At 43.9% G+C, this 24,623-nt stretch overlaps 1 protein-coding gene and 1 long non-coding RNA gene across 2 annotated transcripts in view; one reads left to right on the top strand and one right to left on the bottom strand.

The window, feature by feature from the left end:
* The window catches only part of DAB1 (DAB adaptor protein 1), a 195,579-nt gene that overhangs the window by 2,865 nt on the left and 168,091 nt on the right, over positions 1 to 24,623 (top strand). The window lies entirely within an intron of this gene.
* On the bottom strand, positions 5,675 to 10,823 carry LOC149916901 (uncharacterized). The gene is made up of 3 exons (XR_016468982.1): positions 10,622 to 10,823; positions 7,907 to 8,180; positions 5,675 to 5,708 (listed from the first exon to the last, which is right to left on the bottom strand). It is a non-coding gene; the product is annotated as an uncharacterized LOC149916901 (long non-coding RNA).

Below are 24,623 nucleotides of genomic sequence, written 5' to 3'. Positions count from 1 at the left end.
ACAAAAAGAGCACATTTGGTGTTTTATGTGCTGCACGTAGCATGCAGAATGGCCTGTTGTTACACTGTTGATTCCTCTCTGACATGAGCAATGCAGTCATCCTGTCTTAGGATCAAATAAGCCTTTGTACTGCTTGTCATCACTGCACTGTCTGTGTGTGTGTAAACTTGGTGTTTGCCACATCCCCATTGCTGCTGCAGGTGGGCAGTTCTGCTCAGGCACATTGGATTTTCTCCAGCAGCTCAATGCCAGGCAATGATACTTAGTCTGGTACACCTTAGAAAAATCCAAAGCTTGAAGGAGATAAGGCTGAGAAAAGTTCTTTGTTGTCAGGCCAGCCCTATATGGTAGTTAGGAGACTGATGGGAAACAAGGAAATAGGAGGTCAGGACATGAACTTCTGTAAAGAAGTGTTTCAGGAGAAGCTGGAAATGAGTGTGGTCAGGAGGAACCAGTGCATGGAGCAGCAGGTGAATGGCAATGGATCCTGAAGCTGATGGGCTTTGCAGCCAGAACAGGAAAACAGCCCCAAATTATTCACGGGCCAATTTGCTATACTGTGAAAAAGCCAAGGCCCTCTGGGTGAACACAAGTAGATTTTTATTTTTATTTTTAACCTAGGAGTGTCCCATTTAGGTATTTTTACTTCCTTTTTTATGAAGCGCGTTGTTTAAGGAAGCTTTTGCTATTAATATGTTTGGTTTTGTCTTTGAGCCAAATGAGTAGTAGTTGTTAAGCTGTCTTTGGATATTACACTAAGTGCTTTTCTACTGCAATCCTCATAGAGCGTAGAACTGAATTTGATGGTGTTATCTCCTGGTGATCAGAAAGTGAAGAGCTTTCTGTGCATCTGTACTGTAGAATTGGCTTTGATGGATAGATTGGCCATTACACATTTTATCATGTTTAAATTAAGCCTTAAATTAGTGAGATTTTTCTCTTAAAACTCCTCTTTCCCCAACACTTTGAAAACGATTTTTAGACATGAATTGAGAAGGAAAAGGAGAGAGAGAAGTTCTGTCCATAAACACTTAAATATTAAATAATGCATCAGTCAGTGGTACAGCCTGAACTCTGCCAGGGAAAGGTACTTTGAAATTACCAAAATATTAACATTGCAATTATTGAGCATGGATAATGGTCATGAATTATGGATCAGTCAGGTTAACACAGTCGCAGCCGGCTGACAGAGAGAAGCACGATGGCCACGTGAGGGAAGATGACTGAGGATTTTAGTATTTCCATATGCTCCTCTCTGTGAAGGAGGTTTTTGGGAGCTGCAAGAGCCCACTGAGAGTTCATAAAATCATAAAATGGCCTGGGTTGAAAAGGACCACAATGGTCATTTAGTTTCAAGCCCCCTGCTATGTGCAGGGTCGCCAACCAGCAGACCAGGCTGCCCAGAGCCACATCCAGCCTGGCCTTGGATGCCTCCAGGGATGGGGCATCCACAGCCTCCTTGGGCAACCTGTTCCAGTGTGACACCACCTTCTGTTGGTCCCCATGCCACTGGGGCCTCTCAGCTGTGCCAGCTCAGCTGGAAAATCAGTTTTGCTTTTCCTTCTTTATTTTGTTGGGGAGGACTGCAGCATTGTTTTGACTATTTTTTTTTTTTGAGTAAAATTTTGAGATTCAATGACCTTTGTTAATCAGGGAGGGTGTTTGGTTTTTTGTTTTTTTTTTTTTTTTTTTTTTTTTTTTGAGGTCTGAGGGAAGATTTAATTGTATGTATGCTGTTTACTTTTAAAAGTCTCTTAGTGAATTTGGGATTTCCCAGTTGCCCTAGAAAGGTCAAAGGGGGGAGGCGGGAGCTGGGAGCAGCTGGGGGATGCAGAGCTGTGGGACAAATCATCTCAGAGCAGTTTCAGAAGGAGGGAGAAACCCATAGGAATGCATAGCACTGGGGAATTGGGGCTTGCATTTGAGAGACTGGCCTCAAGCAATGCTGTAGACAGGACTGGAGCAGCTAAAGAGACAGCCTGCTGACTGACAACATGCTATTGTACTGTGCTCCCTTTTCCTTGCAGCGTTTTGCTGTTGCAGAAGCAGGTTTTTGTACTTTCAACAAAAAATCCCTTGGCCCTAAAATCATCTGAATTCATACGTGGTTCTAAAGGGGCTGATACAGACCCCACAGGGAGGGAGAGGGCTCTGCCATGCAGGTCTGCTTTATGTCACTGCTAAATATGCTGGGTGGGGGATTTCGCAGTGTAGCAAACCCCTGTGGGGATCTTCTCTCCTTCCAGCCTCTAAAGCAATCATTGTGGGGACCTCATCGCTCAGAGTTCAACCCACAGAGGAAAAAGAGTTCATTGAGGAAAGGGCAGATGTCAGAAGGCAGGGACAGTGGATGTCACTGATGTCCTAAAGGCTGCAGTGTTTTGCTATAAAGGGTCCTTATCGAGGAAGGAAGGCCTTTCTCAGGATTTTTGCATGTTTTAGCCAGTCCCTTTAATGCTGGTTTAATGCCTTTTGCCGTATTCAGGAGTGGTTTTCACCTATGAGCCCTGGCATGCTGCATCTCAATGAAGATAGCGCGGGTAGATGTCTCACAAATTAGTTTCAGTGCAGTGAAGTCTTTCGTTTCCTACTGTGCAGCTCTATTGTTCACCCCACTTAGTGTCTTCAGATGATGCAGCAGAGCCTGTTCTCAAACTTCCTTTCAAATTTATATCAAGTCTTGGAGTGTAATTGCATTACTTGTTACAGGGAAGCACGTTTGGAAACGTTGAGTCACAGAGGCAGGTTGCGTGGCAGGTGTGAGTTTGTACAACTTTTTTAGTGCTTTTAAGGGGCTGAATTTTGAGCACTGTTAACCCTTCCTTGCATCATGGGTGGTTCACTTGGGATGTGAATTCAGACTTCAGTTTGGGGTCTGACTTCAGCCCAGGAGCTGCTAGGGCTTGCTCTGAGGCAGCAAAGTGCTGCTGATGCTCCTTCTCCCTGTGATTAAAGAACAGAGCTTTCTCTTTAGCGAGTTCATCCCTCAAAAATTAATGGCGAAGTTATGGGCTAGAAACATTTCTGTCCAATTCAGAACACACAGAATGTCTGAATATGAATGATTTAAAGACTTACAGGAAAGCATAAAGATGTAGAGGTGAATTTACTGCTTTGTTCAGTGCCACAGATGTGTGAGGGCTCTTCAGCATGAATTAAAGAAAGGTTCCAGTCATGAGATATTCGGTTTAATTCAGACCTTAGAACAGCTGGGGAGAAGACAGTAATGTATTTTTACAACCAGATAGAATTTTCCATACTGGATCACAGCTGTGAAGAGTCTGGTCCTGTTCCTATCTGGACAGATATGGGATAGCAGGCAGCTTTGGAAGGGTTCACCTGGAGCAAACTCTGTCTGCTGGCAGTTGGCTCATATCCCAACCCTGACTGTGAGAGCTGATAGTGAAAAAGCCCTTCTGGATGTGAGTGAAGATGTTCTTCTGCCCTTCATCAGCCTCCAGGCATTAATGAATCACCGATGCCCACACCTTGCTTGTGTCCACCAGCAGCGAGGTGTGTGTTTGCCAGCATCATTCATCCCCCCACCACGTCTTATTCATCCCCTCTACAGCTGAAGATGGTATCAATTCTCCTTCACAGCTGGCATCTAAGCCCTTTGGCTTCTTTTTTCTTTCATCTTTTTGAGGTCGAGTGTGCCTGCATTTTGGTCAGGGTTGTGGATATGCTTCCTGCCTCGGTGCTTGAAGTGTCATTTCTTGTTCCAGTCTCTCTAGATCTTCGCTTTGACTTTCCGACCACTTCTGTTTACAGACCTGCCACTTGCCTGGAGCTTTTGTTTCTCCTGGAAAATGCAGAGGAAATGAAGGTGACTGAGGAGAAGCTATTTCTGTCTCGGGTTTGTTGTAGGTTTCCGGGGGCTTTCTTCCTTGCTTGCCTTTTTATCAGTTTAAGAACTTTCAGAAGTGGCTCTGAAATAACCCCATTATGCATCCAGTGATTCACACAGGCATCGTTTACCAGGAGCTGGAGAACTGAAAGCTCTGGAAAGCAGGGCAGTCCAGGGTAGGACTGCCACAGAGTCAACCAGCTCCGTGTCATTGGTCATTTGATGAGCAATAGGGGAAAGGCTGGGAGATCTGGCATATAGCTTTGTGAAAAATGATGGAAAGTTCAGCTTTTGGGGATCAAAAGAGAGCACAGAAATGTCAGGTGGGGTTGAGCCACTCTTCCAGCTCTGGCTCTGCAGTGTGGTTGTGCTGAGATGAAGATCCCATTTCCCAGGTGTTGTGTCCTGCCATGCATTCCCTGAAAAAGCAAGTAAACAGTAAGAAAAGATGTTAAAAAATGCATTAAGCTCAAACAAGTGGAAAAGTCCAGAAGTCCCCAGGTGGTGTCACATCGGACAGATGACCGGATTGCACTGCATCTTCCTTCAAGAAGGGAAAGATAATGTTCTTCCTTGTCTGCTTGTTGTAGTTGCACACTGTACTGTGAGCAAAGTGTGGTTTTTGAAAGCCTGGAGAGACAAAACTCAGGTTTTAGCCAAAGGAATTGTTTGGAAGCTTTGGGGTTTGGCCACTGTGACAATAGGGTGAGGACTGCAGGAGTCCTCGGTAGCTGCTGTTAAAGATATGGAAATGTTTGGCAGTACTTTACTCAAAGGAATATCAGAAATGTCAGTTGGCAGCAGTCTTGGAACAGGAATGTGCAGGGTGGGAATGATTTTGTTTATTTATAGTAAAATCCATAAGGAATAAAGGGGAAATTGTTATCTCTGACTTACTCTGTGGGTTTGCAAGTGCATGATTGATGGCACGTTAATATATTTAAGCTCCCTGCTTCAACAGTACCGCTGGGGAATCTGGCTGAGAAGTATTTGCCTGTCTAAATCCAAGTTTTATGCAGGCAAAGCACACTGTATCCACCACCATCACGTGGAGCAGGGTCCTGTGCCTTCAAGAGAGGGTTTGCTGGGCAGCACATCTCTGTGCTGGGGAGAAAAGGGAAGACGCTTCAGCTTTGAATTCAGCACAACGTTGAGTTTAAAACGTATAAAGAGGCCAAAAATCTGTCCCCATAGGCTGGGGATTTTTATTTTTATTATAATTTATTTTTTTCCAAGCTCATACCTGGCCCAGCTGGCAGTGTAACCTTTCCTATAGGTGCTCAGGCTGCAGGCAGACAGATGTTGCAGCATCGTTGGCTGCGGATCCTGCACTCCGTGCCCACACGCTGTGCCCAGATGGTCCTTTGTAGAAGCTGCCTCCTAATGCCCATCCCACCTGTTGACACGTACAGTCTGTCTCAGAAGAACAGCCGAGTTGCTGGGGAGAGGGAGACAAAAAGATGCAGCAGTTCTTCTGGCTGTGAAACAAGGCAAGCTGTGTTGTAGCGCATGGCAAGGAAGCCAACAATTACGGATCTCTCCAAAGCAGAAGGCTTTATATAAATAATACATTCTGGTAATTTACCAGATTGCAACGTGTGTGGAAATACACAGGATTTTCTTTTTTTCTTTCTTTTAAAGAAAAGAAGCTTCTGTCTTGAGGAAAAAACAAGTCAACGCCGCATTGGATTGGGTTCTCTTCCTGCATGCTCAGCTGTAGGCAGAGAATAAAAAAGGGCAAAGAGAACAAATTGATTCTGGAAGCCTCCTCTGATGAGTCTGGCTTCAGTCCTTCCTTCCAGTCAATGTGGAGGTGGAATGGTGAACTGCACGTCCTGCTGATTGCCAGCAATGGAAACTCCTGCAATGTAAAGAGCTTTCTAAGAGGCTGTAACATGCAGTTACAAAGCTGAGTGCTAGCTGAAGTTGACAGTCAGGTTGTGTGGTTCGTGTCAATGTGGAGCTGGAGAGCTGTGTGTGCATCAGGGAGTTTGTTAGCTGATGTATCCCACACACCTTTGCAGTTGTGTATGGAATAATAGTGTTTTATGCAAAATATTTTGAAAGCAAGTTTTTTCCAAGCTCCAGAAAGTGTTTTACTGGCTCTTCTGCAAAGGAATTTGTCATTCATAGCATGGTTTATTTATTTTAGTTGGTTACTTGGTTTATTAAACATGTTTTATTGATAGAGCATGCTTTCTAGAGAGCCATTTTCAGGAAACCACGTGGGACGGTGCGTTTGCAGATGCTGGGCTGCCATTTACATGCACCCTGGGTGAGGCCAAGGTGTGCTTCATCCTCTTCCTCTGGACAAGGTGGAAGCTTGGAGATGGGCAGAGGGACAGAGCTCCCCTCTCCAGCAATGCAGCTGCAGCCAAGGTGCAGCCAGCAGCTAAAACACATCTGCCAGAGCTAGAAGTCATGGTGATGTGAGCCGTGACAAGCTTACCAGCCTCTGCTGAGGGTTAACTGGTCTGTATGCAGTGACATGGCTCACTGGGTGTGTAGGGACGGGTGGAGCCGGGCATAGGAAGCATTCAGCATCACCTGGAGGGATGGGTTTAATGGCTGGAACAACTAACTCCAGCCATCATCCTTTTGAGCATAAGCACGGAAGGATCTCGCCAGTAACCTCATGTCGTAAAAAAAGTGTGAATTCGTGTGTATGTGAATTTTTGCACCATCTGTTCCCTTTCTTCCAGCACTGAGTGAGATTTTTTTCTCCTTTGCTCAGTTCCGAGCAGGTATGTGTGATAGCAGTGTCTGCTACGACATAGTATACAGATTGCACATTTATTTCCATTAGAACATGTCAGTATGCAGTCATAGGTGTTATCAGTGCAGCGTAGGTAGAAATCTGCTATGACGATAAACAACCTCCTGCCTTTATCTCTTAATTAAATTGAAATCCCTAAGATGTATGCACTGAATCGTAGGCTCATAAAACCATTAAGGTTGGAAAAACCACCAAGATCATTGAGTCCAGTCATTATTTCACTCAGAAGACGGTTTCATGCTGGAACAGGTTGCCCAAGGAGGTTGTGGATGCCCCATCCCTGGAGGCATTCAAGGCCAGGCTGGATGTGGCTCTGGGCAGCCTGGTCTGCTGGTTGGCAACCCTGCACATAGCAGAGGGGTTGAAACTCAATGATCATTATGGTCCAAAGGCCATTATGGTACCAAGACCATTCTGTAATTCTATGATTCTATAATCAACCCATGACTGCTCTAGGCCATGTCCCCCAGTGCCACATCCAACCTTCCCTTCAACACCTTTAGGGACAGTGACTCCACCACCTCCTTGGGCAGCCCATGCCAGTACCTCACCATGGTTGGAGGCACCAGAGGCCATCAGCAGTGTGCGTGGTTTCAGGATGGTCTGGTTTGTTCTGCAACTGGGGCTCCTAGCAATTTGTAAGCCTTGCTTGATAATTTCTCATCTTCAAGTCGCATTGCTTTCCCAGTCATTGCTGCTATGAACAGAAGCCCAAATGCCTCTTAATGTAATCATTGATCAAACCAGGATGCAAATGAAGTCCTAAAAGTATATATATAAAAGGGAAAAAAAAATGCATGTATAGATAAAAACCTTTCAAATCAGGAAATTTTTGTAGCTGAGGCAATCATAGTTTATTAAAATCAGCTGTAAATTTTGTATGGCAGCATAACTCTGAGTTTCGTGTCTTGGTGTTTGGAATAATTTTAATTAAGCAATAGATTTACAATTTATTCCACCAGTAATACAATCTGCTTAGATTATGCACATTTTCTGTAGTTTTTCTGTTTATTACAGTATTCATTTAGCTGAGCAAATTTATAAAACTAATTAAAACAAGTACTTTTTTGATTCAAATTGTAAATGAAGAACAATGATCGACTGCAAAATGCTTGCAGACAAAATAAGATCAGTTACAACGCTATAGGTATTTTATAACTTGGTCTTTAAACTAAAAGCAATTATTTTTATAGCAGGTTCTTGGCACAGTCTTACGTGTTTTCATGTTTTGAGATGCCAAGAGATGTGGATCTGATTCAACAACGCATTCAAACATGTCTGACCTGAATGGTACGGTCAGTCCTCAGCAGATTCCTTGGGCTCATGTTTCAGAAATGGCTGGACCCCATGCTGATGCTTTGAGTAGGGATTATAGATCAGGGTGTGATGGGGTCAGGCTCAGCCCTCCTCTTTGGCATCTTCCTGTCCCCAGGTTGTGGCTGGCAGTCAAGCATTGGTACAATGCAGAGGGCTGGGAGTGCACACCGTGGTTTGAGCTCATTTGGTGACGCATCAGCACAGGTTTGAGCACCAATTGCTGCATTTTAAGTGACAGATCTAGGGGGAAAAAAAAAAGATGAACATTTAATACATTCCAGTACTTGAAAAGAGCTTACAGGCAGGTGGGGGACTGATTTTTTACACTTTCTGATAGTGATAGGACAAGGTGGAATGGCTTTGAACTAAAAGAGGGGAGATTTAGATTAGGTGTTAGGAAAGAATGCTTTACTCAGTGGGGGGCAAGGCACTGGAATGGGTTATCCTGAGAGGTTGTGGATGCCCCATCTCTGGAGGCATTCAGGGCCAGGCTGGATAGGGCCCTGGGCAGCCTGATCTGGTGGTTGGCAACTGAACCCATGGCAAGGGGTTGGAGCTGGATGATTTTTTAAGGTTCCCTCCAATCTAAGCCATTCTGTGATTGTATGATTATGAAGGCAAATGACTTATCCATAAATCAAACTGCTTCATTAAGGGAGAAACTCAGTCAGCTAAATACAGAGGTGAGACAGGTTAACTCGGCAGTCGTGCCACCAGCTCTAGTGTCACGTATGATGGGACCTCAGCATGAGTCATTGTTACAGCTGCTGCTGCCCTCACTCTTCTGGCAGGAATGGCATTTTTTGCTTCACCTTTCACGGCACTGACAGCAGTCTAAATGTTAGGAGAAATTCTCAGTCCCTGCTTTTGACAAAGGTGCAATTAAAAACTTTACTCGGTGTGTCTGCAATGCGTGGCTGCACGCCTTTGCAGTAATAACTGCACCTCTCTCTGTGTGTGATTCGTAGCAGCTAATACCCAGATAGGGATGTTGGGCTGCTCCTGGGACTGGCGAGCCATCCCCATTCCATTTCTGTCAGCTTGTTCACAGCTGCCAGCTTATTCTTTCCTTCCCCAGTGCTCTGGGAGCCTGTAAGTAACAGTGGTGATGACAGGCTGTGGCACAGCTGCAATGAGAGCTGGAAAAAAAGTGCAGGAAGGTTTTGTTTGACACAAAGTGTGATAGTTTTTTTTTTTTTTTTTTTTTTTTTTTTTTATGCCTTTGAATCCTATAAAATTGATGAAGATGTGGCAAAGATTTTGAATAACCATGGTGAAGGGTTAATGTGTTCTTCCAACTCCATGTGGATTTACTCTGTCTTGTGGTCTGTTCTCATGTGCAGACTCACCTTGAGCAGAAACAGAGTGGTCAGAGAAAGGCAGCACAAACACTGCTCCAGCATGTGTTTTTTCTGACCATTTGGAACATAGATGTGAGCACTGGTCTCCCAGTGCTTCCCCCAGTCCAGGGCCTGTGGCATTGCAGCTGCTATGCTTTTATTTCCCTCCTCCCCAGCACTGCTGAAAGCCACAGCCAGGGCATCCAGGTGCTGTTGTTGCCACACGCTTTTGCATACAGCACTTCTGCAAGGATGGAATTGCCCCCAAGTGTGTACCCCAGAGATAATACAGCCCAGGATCACAGCCAAGTGGCAGGAACACTGCTGCACATTTGGGATTTTGGGTTCCTGCAGCCCCCAGCTCTAAATACTTCTCATTCATGCAGCCAAATCCATCCCAGTCCCCTGCCTTTGGGTAGGTCACAATGCACTGCTGCTTTTACACACCTATATTTTGCCATGTAGCGCCTAAAATCAGCCAACAAAACAGACAGTGTCTGTTCTATTAGTTCATATTTTTATAAAGCGGCAGGAATTCAGAATATAGCTCCTTTAATGTCTCATTCAAGCAGACAGTAACATTGAAATGTATTTTATTTGATGCCCAAGAGACGCACGCTAGCTTTTATAGTGACAATAGAAATCTACTTGTATTCCTAACTCTTCATGAGAAACATTGATAGCTTAATTCAAAGTAATGGCATTTGGGATTTCTGAATGGCACTCCCATTATGGCTGTCCTGGAGGAACTTCAGTGCCATGAGAAGGTGGTGGTGCTGTCATTGTGGTCATATTGCCAAGAGTTGTATTTGGGGTGGTCGTTTGGCCAAAATCAGAGCTGGAGCGAGATGTGTGTGCCTTCTGGTTGGTACCATGGGGAGGGGACGAGCCATTGGTCCTGAGTAGGGTTGTGCATTGGGAATGGCCACCACCCCATCCTCTCCCATTTGTATGGAGAGATGTTGTCACCCAGCACGAGTCAGGGAATTGTGTGTGTTAGGCTGGCGAGGATGCTTAATAAGAAGAAATAAGGTTAGTTGTCCATCGAGTACGCTTTATCCATCTGACAGACTGAGTTTATTTGTTACATTTCTTGCTACGGTGGTGAATTACCCTGCAATAGCAAAGCCTTGGGCACAGGTGACTTTGTAGTCAATCTTGGCTGTTTCATTTTGCGAAGGGTTAAAGGGAGGCTCATTTTATTTTTATAGGAGAACTCTGAGGTCTCTGTATTAGCTCTATAAGAAGTGGCAAGATTCTGCTATTACATTAAATATAAGACCTGCTATGTGTTAAAATAAAGTGGAAGGCTGTGTTAAATTGGCACAAGGCAGAAATTACCCTCATATTCTGAAAGTGGCACTGATACCGCACAGAAAATAGTCTATTTAGAGATCATTCTGCTGATATTTTCCTGCACTGTATCTTTTTCTTGGAGGAAAACAAGCTCTTGGTGGCTGAGGAGTTCATTTTCTCCTGCTGCTGCTTTTTCCATTGAAGTCATCATAATCCTCCATTTGTGACATCAGAGTTCCTCGCTGGTGAGATAATTATGATTTCACAAACTGAAGATTATGACCTTCAAATGAGGAAGGCACAGCGGGGAGGACCAATTCCTAAGCAACAGCCATCAGATACTTGTGAAATATTTGCAAAAATGTCCTTGCAGCTTAAAAAAAAAAAAAAAAAAAAAAAACAACATGAGGGAAAGAGGGCAGGAGGGAAACATCCAAAAAATATTATCAGCAGAATGATTTGCCAGCCAGCTTTTTTTTTTTCCTTTTTTTTTTTTTTTCCAAGAGTTTTCCATTTGGTGCCTATGATTCTCTAACCTGTCTCATTTAGCCTTAATGAACACGAGACATTTTTTTAGCGTGCCATATGTGCTGTGGTCCTTAAGAAAAACAAAATGCATCCAAATAACTTCTCTTTGTGTTCCGGCTCTACCCAATCATAATTTACATTTTGCACAGTCTGATGCCCATCTGCAATGTCTTTACTATCAGAAAAGGTAATAAGAAAGGGAAGGAAAAAATATAGGAGCACACTGAACGGCTGACACAAGATAACCTGGCTGGGAGAAAATTATATTTGTCCTTGTGTGAATAAGCAGCACTGAAATAGGTACTGTGCTGTGGTCCAGCTGTCCAGAAATCTGATGGACCCCTATGCTCTATGTCTGGGTGTGGGGCATGGCTGCTCTTGTTGGTAAGAGGCAGGTGAGGGACCCTGTGCTAGGGAACAAGGAGCAGAGACACATCTGGAAGATGAGCATCGCCTCTTGGCTTGGAGTTCTGGCCATATGGGGAAGTTGTGCCTTGGCTGGATCCATCTTTGTAGTTATAAGGTATTAAGTGACCTCAAAATCTCCCTTATCCACATTTTGCTTAACCCTGAAAAGGTGGAGGGCCCTTAAAGGACATCTGTCTCAGTTTCCTCATCACCTGTAAAGTCTATTTTTCACTTTAGTAGCCCAAGTCAGGTAATGCTGTGTATCCCTTCTACATAGTGGTACCCATTCAGAAACGTTTCATTTTGCTATTGGGAGCTGAAGGGGCTGTTGCAGCCCTGTAAGATCTGCAGTTACTTCATCCCAGATTTTATAGATTTGGAATTAACAAATTGGCTGCAGCAGTCAGAGTAGAACTTACAGCACTTTCCAGCTTTGGTGGAAGACTGGACATGGATTTGACCAACAGACTTGTACATATAGCAAGTGATTTAAGTACCCCCCAGAGAAAACAACTCATCCAACCAACATTTTTTGTTTATGTGACACATTGTGGAGAACTTCTTGCTATTTAACCTTCAATGGAGCCCTGAACACAAGCAGAGGTGGGAAGCAGGGGACAGCAACCAACCTGGGGGCACAGACACATGGCTGTTTGGGTAGGGGTGACTCATAGAATCACAGAATGGCTTGGGTTGGGAAGGACCTCAAGGATCATGAGGTTCCAACCCCCTGCCACAGGCAGGGCCACCAACCTCCACATTTAATACTAGAACAGGCTGCCCAGGGCCCCATCCAACCTGGCCTTGAACACCTCCAGGGATAGACAAAGCATCCACAACCTCTCTGTGCAGCCTTTTCCAGCACCTCACCACTCTCATAGTAAAGAACTTCCCCCCGACATCCAACCTAAATCTTCCCTCTCTCAACTTAAAGCCATTTCCCCCTCGTCCTTCTATTATCTACCCCTTCAAAGAGTTGAATGGGGACAGCCTTAACATCAGGTTTTATGTCAAGACGTCCTCTACATGGCCAAAGCCACCTTTCACTCTGTTCTCCTTCCCCTAAAATAGGGAAGTGCTCTTTGTACACAGCTCTGGGATGCAGAGCAGGAGGCCCTCCCACTAAGGTTGGCGTATTGCAGTTCTATGAGAGCAGTCACAGCTCATGGCTGGAGCCTCAGATCCCCCAAGTGTTTCATGAGGTCTGTTCTCAGAGGCACAGTAAGAAAGCTGTCTGCAGGAGCAAGATGGAGCCAATTTACAGCCAGAAACACAACTCCAGTCCAAATCCAGCAGTCCCACTTGGATCGGCAGCGAACTGCTTGTGAACGAGATACGCACTAATAACTATTCGTATAAAATATTTAGCAACTAATTTCTCGTTACAGATGCTTTGGGGAATGCTGTAAGTTGCTTGCAGACAATTGAAAAATTAAAAAAAAAAAAAAAAAAGGAAAGTATTGAATACATTATTCAGTGCACATGATTTGACCAGCTTTAGGAAATGCAGCGTTAAAACACAAGGACCCTGCCGAGCATCTGCAGAATGAAGTAATAGCAGCAGCATGCCAGATACTGCAGGAACGAGTATGTGTATTGCAAAACAGAATTCACTTAGAATTACAGCTTGAAAACTTTGTGGTTTGGGTGAGAACTGAATGCAGAAGGTTTCCCTCCCAGAGCCCTCCCCCTATGATTTGCACTGCTCAGAGCAATGAAGCATGATTGGGTTTTTTTCCTAGTTAATGAATAAAAACACAGTTTTCTCTTTCCATTTCAGCTTTGCTGAATGTGGATCTGTGGCAATGAACTAAAAACAAAAACAAAACCAACCAGCAGAATAAATAAGTACAGACAAATACATGGAGGAGTTCAATTATCATTTTCCCCGATTGGAACTGCCTTTTAACAACTACATCTTCTGACTGACAGCTTATTAATACTAATTACATTAGATATATGCAACATAACTAATGCGCTGGTACTTTCAATTATCTTCCCTTGTCTTCATCCGTTCCCCTGTTCTCCCACCCTCCCTTTCCATGCCCTGTGGCTGCCACCTCGGGCTGTGACTGGGGGCACATAGGTCAGGTTGTGCATGAGCCCGAACCTTTCATGTCTCATGCTGGGGAGAACTGCCCCAGCCTATGGCATGTGTTTGAATGCTCCTGGATGCATGCTGGGGTGCAGCAAGAAGGGTGCTGGCAGCCCTGGCTGCAGTGCTGGGTATGGGAGGAATTACCTACGGACATCTCGCCCCATCCAAGGATGGCATGGCACCTTGGTCTGACTTCTGTAGCCATTCTCATAGCTATTCTTGAGTGCAGTGCAAACCTAGTGCTAGTCCCACTGAATATGCACTAAATGTTCTGGTGGTCTGAGACTGGAGCTGCACTGATGTATCCTTTCTTTATGATTAGTGCTGCACAGTCACTCTGTGCCCAGGCCTTTTCCTTGTACAAAGTCATGGCCACTTCCTTATTGAGACCAAAGTCCCCAACGCTTGTCTCAGCATTGTCTTCGTCTGGTGTTTTTTCATGTCTAATGAACTGTCAATCACTTGTGCAAATGAGGGTAGAAGAGACACTTAAAGGTTATTTATAATGCCTTAAAACATTATGAAATCAATCATTCTGGTTTTCACAGTTCCCCCTCTTAGTGTCATTTAGATCTCTAACTTTTTACATTTTATTGCTGCAGCAGTTTATGTGAGAATACAAATAAGTTTTATTCTTTCTATATACAAGCTTACTGATGGCTAAAGTCTATGGCAGTTGACATGGAAATCAAGGAGGCTTTGATAAGGCTTTGCTGATCTGTAAATGTCTGTCAATGAATGACATGCACATACATCTTAAAAGATCCATTCAAAAAGCAGGCAGTAGTATCCTATAGCAGTTAAAGAAAGAACCTGAGCTGAACATTCATGTGAATAACGTGTATTTAAAAGAACATCAAGAGTCATCACTGATGATGCCTCTCTATGCAGAAAGTGAGTGGAAAGACTCCTCAGTGCTGGTTAAGTATTCAAACTGAGCTGTGGCTGGGTTGTAGTATCCTGTAAAGGCTAAAAGACTGGAGCCATAGTCAGACACAAAATAAAATGGATGTCCTGTTAAGAAAGAAAGAAAAAAAAAAGGATAAAATAGGACTTGACAGTGATTTCCAATAGCAGGTCCTTGCCCATTGATAAGTTTTGCTCCAGTGATGGCAAGCGGTGAGTCAGGCTTTGCCTGGCATGCTTTGTGCTTGCTTTCTTTGAGTGGGGCTGGAAGGCCATGTATGTAGACAGGATCCCAGCATCCCTACAGATTTATTTTAAAGATGTTTTCCAAAGGGCCATGTTACCATTGTGCTTTTACTGGTGCCCATAAGAAAGCACTGATGGGCCCATGGAGTGTTTGAGGTACGTCAGATGATGGAAGGTGGCCCTGCTTGCATTCCTTCTGGCCCCACACTCCAGCACCTTGTGCTCACAGATCATCTCAGCAAGAAAGGAATCCAGATGGGCTCCAGGTAGTGACAAACCTAACACCTGTCCTGTGCAGAAAAGCTTGTGACAGCTGGTTTAAATGAAGCTTTGGTGCTGTGGGCACAGAGGGGGGTGATGGTGTTTTCTGCAGGGTGGGTACATAGCCTTTGAGCTTTTATACTGAGCTTAATTGATAGGTAGAGCTGTGCTTTTCCTGTGAGCTGAGATACTAGTTAAACGCAGTAGTAGTTCTGCTCCAAAGAAGAAAGGTTAAAATTGAGCCTCCACTTTTATTTTTTTTAATGTGTGGAGCTGGATGCTAATTAAAGATGAATCTTTTCCAGTCTCAGTGTTTTGAGCTCATTAAGCTTTTAGAGTGGTTTCCTGAGCTTGAGCACCAGCCTGAACAGATGAGTACAGTTCAGTGCTGAGGTCCTCGTTAGCTCTCCTTCCACTTTCAGCCTCAAAAAGCAAGCCTGATGTTTTCAATAACAAGCCTGCTCGTGTGGAGCTTCTGCATTCTTCTCCACGTCCCACAGCTTTGGATCAAAACGCTCATGGAAACCCAGGGTGCAGGAGATGATTGGCTCCAAAACCACACAGCAGTGGGGAGGTGTGTTAGGAGGTTCTCATTGCTGGACCAAGCAACATTGTCTTGCATTTGTCTTGGCCTGCTCCGTTAATTCACCTGCTTCCTTTCGTCTCTCAAAGTAAACGAGCGGCTATTTTAGCAATCTTGTGGTAAATCAGTAACATTTATTGGAAAAAGAGCTCAGAAGATTACCTCGGTGCCCAGCTGTGATAATACTACCTACCTCACGAAATGCCGTAGGTGACTTTGGAGATACAAAGCAAATTGAGGATTACATTAACTTCCTTCTGATTTGCTAAAATTATTAATCTGCTATCACCAACTCTCACGTAGTGAAGGGTTATTGCTTTGTTAAGGATAAATGCATAACTATGTTTGATACGCATGCTAAGTGCTGCCTTCCAGTCAATAAACCGTGTTGTGATTGTATCTGTAGCAGAGGTTGGTAGGTCTCTTTTGTTTTTGACTGATGCTGTCTTTATCGTAGTAGCCTGCATTCATATGCAGCCGAAATAGTCAAAAGAGTCTGCACACAATGTAATTTTGTAATATGACAGCTCTACCTTGAAGCTTCCTGATTTTATTTTGCTTTTTGATATTTTTTCTCCTCACTGCATGGCAGATCTCTGTTACAGCATCCAAAGTGAGTCAGTGGCTGAGCTGCCAACACAGTCCTTCTTCCCAACGTTTTCTAGTCTAGAAACTTGTTAGTAATTGCAGAGACCTAACGCTCTCTGTTTGCAAATTGATGATTTCAGTGGTATCTCCATGTTACATGTGCACTGATGTCAGAGCTGGAAGGTGATCTGGTTGGCTCTGCTGCAGACAAGGCCTCTTTGGAAGGTTGCTGCTGGTTCAGTTTGCTCCATTTTAGAGGAAACCATTTCCAGGGAAGAGCTCAAGCAGTTTCATTTGCAATTGTTTCAGTGTTTGTTTCTGACTTTTCCCAGCACCCTGTGGTCCCAGGGCCTGTGTGAAGACATGCAGGGCTTGTCATTAGCAAGGGGGAAGCAGCCATATTTCGTGCTTCTTGCAGTTGTGTGTGGCATGTTGGTCAGCACCCACCTCTGATATCTGCTTTGTCCCAGTGAGCTCTGGTAGAAGAGCCCTTACTAAAGTGTGTTGCAGCAGGACGTGCCATCTGGAAAATTGAGGAGCTGTAAAACCTAACAATAGCAGAGCTCTGATAATGAGTTTAACAAATAATCAGCTGTAGTACTTCTTTGTTTCATAAAAGGTCAACGGCTGATGAACTTGCTGTGCCACAATTAGGAGCTCATTAGCAAGCAATACTCAAGGTTAACAAATACCTGAAGGGGAGGTTTGTAGGAGTAGTTCATGAAATGCTGAAATCAGAGGAATGAGAGTTGGGAAGTGGAACTTTGATTCCCAGGTGGGCTATATGTGTTCTGCAGACTGTGGGGACAAGGTGGAATCTGGACTAAAGCTCGCCTTATTTGCCATGGTTTGTGTTCACAACTGCTGTGCTTCAGTGTGTCAGTGAAAACGGTTCTTTTATTTTGCCAAGCTGCAGAGATCTGCATTTTTGGGAACACGAACATGTTCTCTTTGATTTTGCAAGAGGACTGCTTCTCAGAAAGAATTACTTCTTTTGTTTTAGTCCTTTTTAATTTCCAGTCTCTTTGGGGAAATAGTAATCCTAGAAAAGCTGGCAAAAAGCATTTCCTTGACTGCTCACAAAACAACAGGTGATGCCTTCCATGAAGTTAATTACTCCATCAGGAAAGGGTTTCTAGGAAATGTTTGATGTTTTATATATGCCTGTTTGAAGATGTCATTTTCTGTAGTTAACTCTGCCTTGCCCCTCTAACTCTCTCTAACACATAAAACCATAGGACAAAGAAAGGTGTTTTTACCCTTGTCCTGAGAAGAACCTGTTAGCAAATGCTAATGGGCTTCTAACAAATGAGAAGGCTGGTTATCATGGGGGAGAATTAATCTTTGACATGAGTAAGAGTACCTATGCCAAATTACAAGCTATGATATCCATCTGCTTGCTGTTAGCCAGCAATATGGATTTATGGTGACATTTTGGAGAAGGAGTAAGAAAGCATATGAACAACTGTCTTGGCTCATTAGCCCTTTATCAGTAAAACATGGTGCTCAATGATGTTACAGGTGTACAAAAAGGCAACCGTTCAGCTGAAATTGGAACAGTCATTGCGTTTACAAGGCTGTGTAGGGCAACCCCAAGGACAAGCTCACAGAGCAAGGGGCTACTGCTTTGTTCCTTAACCATGAGATTGTTACTCTGGTTGTTCCTCAAGGGGCTCAGCCAGGAGTAGCTGGTCAGGGATGCTGGGGTACATCTAGAGCCCCTTGGACACAATGTGGGACCAGCCTCACTCTTTCTAAAGGCAGGTAGGCAGAACAACCTCATCCTTTCCAAAGCTCCTTCTCACAGATGAGATATCCTGCTCCTCCAGAGCCAGATCCTGGGCAGGTGAGGCTAGCATCACCAGGACCTGTATACTGTATATATATTTGAGGTTCCTGTATACTTCTAGTTTTATTTCACCGCTCTGGTTGCCATTGTCATGAGCCTTTCATCTAAGACATGCTTGAATGCTGTGAGATTCATCTTTGTTTTTCTCATAAGTATTAATTTTTAATCCATTCTGGTGGGCTGTTCCATGGATATGGCCACATGGGCCATTGACTGATTCGCAGTTAATCTTCTCAGAGTCAAGATCTTAAAGCCTTCTAAGCCAGCACACTTTTCACATGGGAGAACCTTTGGAAATGCACGTTAGGTTTATGACACTGGCTTTGCTTAATTTAATTTACTGTTTGCTTGGCCAATGATTCAGAATACCAGATGTAGGAGACAATAGGTTCAGCTGGAATATCACTTCACAGGTGTGTTAAACTTTTGGAATATGCTCTCCATATGTGCAGGTGTGGAATGTCCCCCATCTACACCCGAAAAGAAGAGAAGCAGAAGAGAAGCAAATTTCAGATACCTATCATCACTGCTTCTGAAGTCGATCAACTGTATTTCCTATGTGCTGAGGCAAGAACTACTACCTAGAATACTCATTTGGGCCTATATTACTAAAGAAAGATTAAAAATTAAACTTGCAGTAATGTAAGAACTTGAACTTCAAACTCCCAGGTGCTAGTGGAATGCTAATATGATCTTGGCAGTACCTGATAAAGTCAATCTGTCTTCCATTCCCTTGTTAATTTTTAATCATTTCTACAGAGGAGAGGAGCTGTAGTAGGTGAGAGTAGGCAAAGCCTGCCTTACCATAGATGCTAGTTCTCAGTATGGAATGGGGAACATCGTGAACTAATCTTCTATTATTTGTAATTCTAAATTATACCCTGTGTTTATTTACCCAAGGTTTGGTATGTAGGTGTAGTCTCTTACGTCCAAGGGTAATAGTACAGAAAAATATCTGCTGGTGTGTACATGTTCTCAGCATGTCGTCAAGCTTTGCTGTTAATGGAAACAAGATTTGCAGTGCTAACTGGGGAAAATGATTGATGTGATCAAGGACAGGAGCACTTCTGGTTCCACTTTTGGAGTGATTCAGTGGTATATCTTGAGATATTTCCCCGATAAACTACATCAGTAAATTTTAACTTCAAAGGCGTTATTTTTAAGATTAAATTATATTTGTGTTTTTTTTTTGTTTTTTTTTTTTAAATATTTCTGCTGTTCTGCACCAGCACTTACAAAGCATGGGAAGACGTAAAGATCAATGCCCTGTGTCTGCACAGCACTTAACATTTGCTGAATTTTATCATCACTGTAAAAGGAGGGAACACAGAGGTTTTAAAGCATATCTCCTTTACGTGGACAGGCCTGAACGATGGTGCTGACATGACGACAAGCCCAGCCTCAAACTGTGTTTCAGCAAGGGCCCTGTAGCAAAAACCAAACAAGACCTTCCTATGCTTGCTTTTGCCACCATCTCACTGCTAGTTGTCAACTGTAACTGGCTTTTAGTGCAATGGTTACCTGGAAAAATGATGAATTCCAAGGTTTTTCCCAAGGCAGGGCATGAAGGTAAATTTTGTCTGGTCTCTTCAACCACACCACGTCTGTCTGCTCTGTGCCCTTTAGGGGAACCCATTCTGTCTGGCAGTTTTGGAGGTGACAGCTCCGTGCAAGCAATTAGCAGAAATGCAAATCAACATGAGTATGTTTCTTAATACTTTGTGCTTGGAGCTGTGCTCAACTTAGCAGCTATGAATAAACAGCATCCACCTTTCCCTCCACGAAAGGACGGTGTGTCTGCTGCCATTTGGGATCTACCTGCTGCATTTACTGTTTCGGTGCAGCCAACCCCAAGCATTCAATAATGTGAGCAGGCCCTCAAAAATTGCTGAGATTAATAACTGCGGAATGTTTTTCATTCTTGAGCCTTGAAGGTGTACTTAGCTAATATCTTTAAGCTTTTCTTTGCAACTGAAAGGCTAGGAAATTACTCGTGGTTAATGAAAGTGAGATTCTCATGTAATCACCTTATTTCAGGAGTAAGGCTTTTAAATAAACTCCAAGAAGCTCATGATAAAATAGCAAGAACTGGCAACATTGAAATATGATCTCATATCATTAAACCATTCTCTCTTAATTAGTTTTTATTTGCAGTATTGACAGCTAATCTCCTCTATTACACGTGCGTGACTTGCTGTGAATGGCATAACGGAGGATGTGTGTATCTGGAGACATAATTTGGTCTTCTCTACATGAGATTTTCAAAGCACCCAGGATTTTTGGGGTAAAATGAAGGTATCTTTATATAAGATGTGTGCACAAAGTCTATAGTTCTAGAAGTGACCTGGATTTCTCCCGGTTAAGACATCAAGAGAGAATTATGGATCAGTGACTGCATGCAGCCCAGTTGACTGAAAATGGGCAGGAGGTGGGATAATTGTGCCTGTCCTTCAACGTGTCCAATTTTAAAAACCGACAGAATATGTATGTGTGTATATATTTATATCTCTATGTATATTAGTTTCAACAAGGTGACATTTGATGATGTTCACTAATTCGAGAGAGACTGATTTATGCGTGTTTAGTCTTCACTAATGATGGCTCCAGGGCAAGAAATGAAAAGAAGTTCAGTTAATAATATGTGTATATATTATTAACACCTTTACTGATGGAGGTGGTTCTCCTCCTGGTAGGCAGATGTACAAGCAATTTGTAGAAGATCCAAATGACTCAGGGCCTGTCAGAACCTCTCTCTAACTTCCCAAATGTAGAGAATAAGAATGTGTCACAGAATCACAGAATCACAGAATCACAGAATGACCTGGGTTGGAGGGGACCTCAAGGATCATGTAGTTCCAACCCCCCTGCCTAGCAGGGCCACCGAACATACACCTTTACTAGATCAGGTTGCCCAGAGCCTCGTCCAACCTGGTCTTGAACACCTCCAAGGACGGGGCATCCACAACATCCCTGGGCAGCCTGTTCCAGGACCTAACCACCCTCCTAGTAAAAAACTTCCCCCTAACATCCAACCTAAATCTTCCCTCTTTTAACTTAAAACCATTTCCCCGTGTCCTGCTATTATCAGCCCTTATGAAGAGTTTACTCCCCTCCTGGGAGTAAGTTCCCTTCAGATATTGAAAGGCTGCAATGAGGTCGCCCCGCAACCTTCTCTTCTCCAGGCTGAACAAACCCAACTCCCTCAGCCTGTCCTCATAGGGGAGGTGCTCCAGCCCCCTGATCATCTTCGTGGCCCTCCTCTGGACCCTTTCCAAAATCTCCATGTCTTTTTTGTACTGAGGGCTCCACACCTGAACACAGTACTCCAGATGGGGCCTCACAAGAGCAGAGTAGAGAGGGACAATCACCTCCCTATCCCTGCTGACCACCCCTCTCCTGATGGAGCCCAGGATCCCATTTGCTTTCCGGGCTGCCAGAGCGCACTGCTGGCTCATGTTAAGTTTCTCATCTATCAGGACCCCTAGGTCTTTCTCTGCCGAGCTGCTCTCAAGGACAACTCCCCCCAGCCTGTACAGGTGCCTGGGGTTCTACCGGCCCAAGTGCAAAACCTTGCACTTTGCCTTATTGAACCTCATTAGGTTCACCCGAGCCCAGCTTTCCAGCCTGTCAAGGTCCCTCTGAATGGCCTCCATTCCCTCCACCGTATCGACTGCACCACTCAGCTTGGTGTCATCAGCAAACTTGCTGAGGGTGCACTCCATTCCCTCATCGATGTCATTAATAAAGATGTTAAAGAGCACCGGTCCCAAGACAGACCCTTGAGGGACACCGCTCGTTACCGGCCTCCACCTGGACATAGAGCCATTGACCACCACCCTCTGTCTGCGGCCTTTCAACCAATTGCTTATCCATCTAGTTGTCCACCCGTCAAATCCACCTCCCTCCAGTTTGGAGATGAGGATGTGATGGGGGACCATGTCAAAGGCCTTGCTCAGGTCCAGGTAAATGACATCAGTTGCCTTCCCTTCGTCCACCAATGCCGTCACTCCATCATAGAAGGCCACAAGATTAGTCAATGGTAACAATTCTCAGCTGATCAACTGTCATTCCAAACTGGTGTGAAAACTGTAAATAAATACAATAGGCAGCCCAATCCCACCTGGCTCACAGTGCTTTATAAAAACAAAGTGATATGCATTGCTGTTACTGTTGTACCCTAATTGTAGCTGGCTTCTCTTCCTGCCATACAGATATTAAGAAGGATGCAATCCTTGAATGCAGTCTACGTGCTAACAGGCAAAACTTATTGTGAATCTTAATGTGTTTGGTCTAATCATTCTGCTATTTTTTTGTGTAATTTACTCCGTCAGGGAGTTGGAATTCCCTCCTAGCTCTTGCAGATTCAAGCATTTATGCAAAATCCTCCAGTCCTGAGATTTACTGTGGATTACCTACAAATATTTGAATACATTAGTGCAGTCCTTTAAGTGCATTCCCCTTATTTACATACAGAACAAATAACAAGCAACTTGACTGACAGCAAGATAATTCCATCAAGGAGCTCGTGTGCTGAGAAACCACAGAAAGAAAGCATTACAAGGCCCCTGCTTTTGGTGGAGCTCCACGCTGGAATTACAGCTCTGTTACCCGTGTTTCATTCATTTTTATCATTTAAAAATAAAGTTGATCACTAAAAGCTGAGCCAACACTGGGTTCGTGTAACGGAGACAAGGGAAGCTTATGACAGTGGGGTTCATATTATGGGGACAGGAGAAGGCTTAGTGCAGTTGGGTTCATGTTATGGGGACAAGGGAGAGCTTACTGCGGTTGGGTTTGTTATGGGGACAAGCTAAGGCTCACTGCCATTGCTGATGGAGGTCTTCAGAGCTCAAGTTCTAACCAACAAATCTGGGCTCAGGAAGGCTGTCCTCTGCAGGGGGCTGTTTCATGAGCCCTGCCTGCTGGCATTGATTTATGGGGCTCCTGCACTTGTGCTCAATTGCAGATGATCGCGGTACACAGGCTGTGAATTGATGGAGACCAGCTTGGGCTTGGTTTCTGTTCTGAATCTTCCTCCCAGAAGGAAGGGACACTCAGGAGAGAATAAAATCAAAAACTCAAAGACTTGCAGACTTATCTCTGTAGTGAGAGAGATGGGTTCCTGCCGATCCCAGAGGTAAAGCCCTAACAATTTCCACGGAATAGTCAATTATCTGTTTCATTGCACAAGCCAATACCTTTTCTCAAAAAGATGTATTAGACTGTTTAGCCATTCAAGTGATCCATCTGGCTGAGCATTCTTAGCTGCTCTTTAACTTGATTTATCAGGCCCAGAAGCTGTGTCCTTGATAGCTCCTGGGACTGGCTGGGGGCTGTCCACGCTTCCGTGTCGTGGTTGTAGGGTCTGATGACCTTCACTCACAAGCAGAAGCACACTCTGTGCCATCGTACTGCTTGGTCAGGACAGCCTTATTGCATGATAACGTGAGACTGTGCTGTGACAATGGGATTTAAAACTTGCAGTTGTGGATGAGGCCAAAGCGCAACACAAGGAAGATGCCGGGCAGCAGATAAGGCACAGGCATCTTCTCCAGTCCTAATGGAGTCTGGCTTAAACTCCACAGCACAGGATTGTACATGCCCTTTAAATCTCTGTGTGTAAAATGCACATTACAACTGCAGTATTCACACTATCCCCGTTTCTGTTGGGTATCACCTCCAGCACAGTTAAAAGGTGTTGGTGATGGAGTTGCTCACCTTTCTGGGGTTCTCATTGAGCTTCCCCTGCCCTTCTTGTTTCAGCTATGGGGCACAGCTATAGGATGCCCATATTTAGGAGCAGGACCCAGCTACGAGATGTCTGTGTTTGTGAGCAGGACCCAGCTATAGGATACTCTTATTTAGGAGCATGTTTACATCCTCAAAGTGCATTTCAAGGCAGAAAACATTTACTGTAACATAAGCACGTTAAATCAATGGTGTGAGATTTTAATTACTAAAAACTCCAGGCTAAATCCTACATATTTTCTTCTGGGCTATCATCCAGCTTTACAGCACAAAGTTCTTTAAATGTGAATTATTAAATTAAATCAAGCTTTGGTTCCCACTCGCTGTTTTTTTTTAAAACTGAAAAATGCCACTTGGCAATGCTTCATTGTTCTTTTTCCTTCCTTTAAGATCGTAGCAAAGTTTACGTCTGAGTGCAGTTTGGAGCAAGAGGAGTTATTTTTTTATATATTTAATTGAATCCAAACCAGATTGTCTGCTCCAACACCGTTCATTAAATGAACTGTCTACAAGTGTGATTTACAGCGCGACGTGGCCGTGTGGATGTCTGTGTGTATTTAATAAGTGCACAGTAAGAGCTTATTGGCAGGAGTGGTAATTCGATTGTGGAGTTTTATCTTATTTTTGAATTTCTGGACCGTGAAATCCTGCTGCCTGACACACTTTTCCATTGGTTATTCTCCTGAGATGCGTGTAAATACAACTTTGCTCCTTACTGGAGACCTGGTGTGTAGTTTTTTCTTGGGCTCTGAACCACAGCACCAACTGAGTACTAGACTTAGTTGGTATTGGCATGCCAAAGTATTGGCATTTAATGAGCTCAGACCTTGGA

This window comes from Phasianus colchicus, chromosome 9, assembly GCF_987193195.1.
Source record: "Phasianus colchicus chromosome 9, bPhaCol1.hap1.1, whole genome shotgun sequence".
Classification (NCBI taxonomy): domain Eukaryota; kingdom Metazoa; phylum Chordata; class Aves; order Galliformes; family Phasianidae; genus Phasianus; species Phasianus colchicus.
This window is presented reverse-complemented; position numbering and strand designations above follow the sequence as displayed.